This window comes from Penaeus monodon, chromosome 26 (genome assembly GCF_015228065.2).
Source record: "Penaeus monodon isolate SGIC_2016 chromosome 26, NSTDA_Pmon_1, whole genome shotgun sequence".
Classification (NCBI taxonomy): Eukaryota; Metazoa; Arthropoda; class Malacostraca; order Decapoda; family Penaeidae; genus Penaeus; species Penaeus monodon.
The window spans coordinates 29,446,565-29,450,654 of NC_051411.1; positions in this window are offsets into that span (position 1 = coordinate 29,446,565).

The following is a 4,090-nucleotide window of genomic DNA, read 5'->3' on the forward strand; positions in this document are numbered from 1 at the left end:
GTTAAATACTATACAAGAGTTCAGTAATACTAATATTCTTGCGTAATCCACTGGTACCAAAAATCTGGCGGATCTGGCAGGATCAAACACCTGACTACACCTGCAGCTTGGCAAGTGTTCCTGCGCATCGCCCCGTGGATGTCGCAGTGTTCGCATTATCCAAAGTATAACAAACGTGGAGCGAGTGTTTCCATCGCAAGTTTATATTAGGAAAGTTGTGCAGCACGCAGTACATTTACATAATGACCACACTAAGATAAGAAAATCCTATGGCATTCAGAAAGGGAGGGATTTCTTCACTCGCAGTACCCTCAAGGCTTGTAGGGGTGTGTGGTCGTTTCGTTACCCATCACCAACACTTTCTTATTTCCTGAGCCAGTCATTTGCCACTGGAAATAACTACAGCTTCGCACATATGACATATAATTGGATAACTGGAACAAAAAATCATAATCGCAATAGGTTGCCTGCGTGACACACAAAAAAGAACAAAGAATGTTATGTTAGGACGACACATACATTTGAACAGAACACAAACACACTCCACCCACATTGCTCAATTGAGAATAAAGTTTGCAGAATTTCCCTTTCCTCGCTTTCAGTCTGTTCCCTCTTGCCTTGTGACGTGGCAAGAGGAAACTTATCATACAATAACTAACTCTTAGAGGGAGAGGGAGAAAGAGGAAGAAAGAGAGGGAGATGGGAAGAAGAGGGAAGGTAGGAGGAAGGGGAGAAGGAGAGGTAGGGTGAAGAAGAGAAAGAGGAAGAAAGAGTGAGGTGGAGAATAAGATTGATGAGTAGAAAGGGGGAAAGAAGAGAGAGAGTGGAAGAAAGTGGAGAATAAGAGGGATGGGGAGAAAGGGGTGAAGAAGAGAGAGAAGGAGAAGGAAAAAAGAGATAGGAGAGGGAGATGAAGACTAGAGAGAGGCAAGAAAAGAGAGAGTAAGACGAGGGAAGACCCTCAGAGAGAGAGAGAGAGAATGAGAGAGTGAGGAAGGAAGAGGGGGGGGAGGAGAAGGAAACAGAGAACGGGGAAGATGTTATATATGAGCTATCGCCCACGGACCGATGAAGCAAGCATCAAAATCACTGTCCACTGCCTCGGCTGCGCTTCAGGTCTTCTTTCCTACTTTGGTCTTTAAAAGTCATTTTGGAATATGTAAGGATGTTTATGACAAGGTGTTAGTAGTAGCAGTGAGAGAGAGAGAGAGAGAGAGAGAGAGAGAGAGAGAGAGAGAGAGAGAGAGAGAGAGAGAGAGAGAGAGAGAGAGAGAGAGAGAGAGAGAGAGAGAGAGAATATATATATATGATAATAATAATAATAATAATAATAATAATAATAATAATAATAGTAATGGTAATAATAATAATAATAATAATAATAATAATAATAACAACAAATGCATTATACAAATTTTGTTATGTAACATGTTTGATCCGTACTTCAGAACGGCCAACAGTCCTCTTTATTCATCTCTCTCTCTCTCTCTCTCTCTCTCTCTCTCTCTCTTCTCTCTCTCTCTCTCTCCCTCCCTCACGATGATGCCGCTAGATACTGAGGTTAATCCTTAAATGGTAATAATCTCGTCAATCGTGCGTGTCTGGTTTGTGTAACGTCCCTCCCCCTCCCTCTCCCTTCCATTATAATATGTCGATTGCATACTTAACCTTCTGCTTCTGTGATGCTCAGATTTCATCACTGCACTTGTATTGTTAGATGTTGTAGAGGGGAAAGCAAATAATGATAACGATTATTAGGATAATAGTGATACTGCTGGTGGTCGTGGTAGTGATGATGATAATGATTATTGTGATAATAGTAATAGTAATAATAATTATAATAATAATAATAATAATAATAATAATAATAATAATAATAATAATAACAGTGATGAAAATAGAGATGATAACAATGAAAATTGGTAAAATGACTATACTTATTACGATTAAGATTTTGAGTCACAAATCTACACTATCGTTCTTTTTGGGAATTATGAAAAAAAACATCATCTGTTGCTTTATTCCCGGAAAGGATTATTTGACATCACAGTGCAATTTGCATCAATATCAGTAAGTATATTTCAGTAATATATTCCGCTCGATTACGGAGGTCTGAGATTAATCATTATTCCGATGATTAAGCTACTAGTGATGCGGAATATGAATGTCAATATTCCTGTAATAAAGGGAGAGTTTAGTTGCGATGATGCAACACTCTGCAATAAAATCACCAGAAACTTTTTCTTTTTTTCCTTTTTGTTGACCAGGATATCCAGTACCGATTTATTTTTTTTTTATGTTTTCCCCTTCTCACGACAAAGTAATTCCTCCTCCTCCCACATCAAAAAAAAAAAAAAGAAATGGTCCCAAAATATATGCCCCCCCCAAAAAAAATACCCCCCTAAAAATAAGAAATACCTCCAACAAAGAAATACTCCCCCCCCCCCAAAAAAAAAAGAAAAAAAAAGAAAAAAAAGAAAAGCAATAAGAAATAACCTCCTATAAAGAAATCTCCCCTAAAAATAATAATAATAATAAAAAAAAAAATATATATATATAATAATGATAATAATAAATAAAATTAAATAAATAAATAATAATAATAAATAAATAAATGTTAGTGAACTTATTACCCCTAGAACTTACCGAACGAACGAAATCTGATTTACATGCGACATATAAAACCTTGGAATTTGATATACGCGACGCACGAAGAACGCCAGGGAAGCGAGTCTTATTCCCTACGTGTGAGATAATGACATCTCTCTCTCTCTCTGTCTCTCTCGCTCTCTCTCTCTGTCTCTCTCTCTCTCTCTCTCTCTCTCTTTCTCTCTCACTCTCTCTCTTTCTTTCTCTCTCTCTCTCTCTCTCTCTCTCTCTCTCTCTCTCTCTCTCTCTCTCTCTCTCTCTCTCTCTCCCTCTCTCTCTCTCTCTCTCTCTTCTCCTCTTTCTTTCTCACTTTTCATCTTATTCTTATCTTATTTTCATCTTATCATTAATCCCGTCCGATGCCCTACGTGTGAGATAATGACATTTTTCTGCGGACCTTGTGCCGCTGGCTTTGATGTCTTTGGTGTTTCACTAACCTTGCTGACGCTCCTTTGTCTTTGAGGTTCATTGGTGTGAATATTGTTTGTTTGTCTGTTGAAAAGTTATGAATGAATATCTTCACAATACAAGAGATGTATTTGACCGGTTTCGACTGTGTCTTCGTCAGAAATATTTCTGACGAAGACACAGTCGAAACCGGTTAAATACATCTCTTGTATTGTGAAGATATGCATTCTCTTTCATACCTTTCGGTTCATTGTTTATCTGTAAATGAAGCTGTTTATCTTGGGATTATTATTATCATTTTTATTTATTTTTTCGTGTGAGTATAATTATGTATTTGTAGGTTATTTATCAAGTTCTTTCTTCGTTTATTAATATATTTGTTGGTTATGTAAATATCATTTTGCAAACCTACGGTCTTCTTTTATTTTTGTACTTTTGTGTTTTTTACCCGATACTTACAGTATTATCTGTATATATATTTTTTGCGAAGATATATAAGAACACAAATCCTTGTAATAAACGTCTTTATGAAATTCATATATTTTTTTTATTATTCTTTTCATAAACAGACAAAATAGTTTAGTGAAAAGTAAAGGATAAAACACCCAAAAAGATGTAAAGGTGATGGTAATGTTGCCATTTTCAAACTAAGTTCACTCTGATATAAGCTTTATTAGGAAGCACTCTCCATGACTACATAAAAGAGAGAGAGTGTGTACATGTTCAGTATGTATGCGCGTATGGCTTACACGGAACGGGTTACGTATATATGTGTACATGCTCACATGACCCGTGTGTGTGTGATCTTTAAACGTGTAAAAGCTTATCCAGATCTCTGCGAAACACAAACACAGGCCAGGCCATCTGCCGCCGTTCACATTCCTTACCCTGGTCTCCTATTTCACTCGCGGGAACCGATGCTATACTGTGTTCATCGAGAGAGAGAGAGAGAGAGACAGAGAGAGAGAGAGAGAGAGAGAGAGAGAGAGAGAGAGAGAGAGAGAGAGAGAGAGAGAGAGAGAAGGGAGAATGA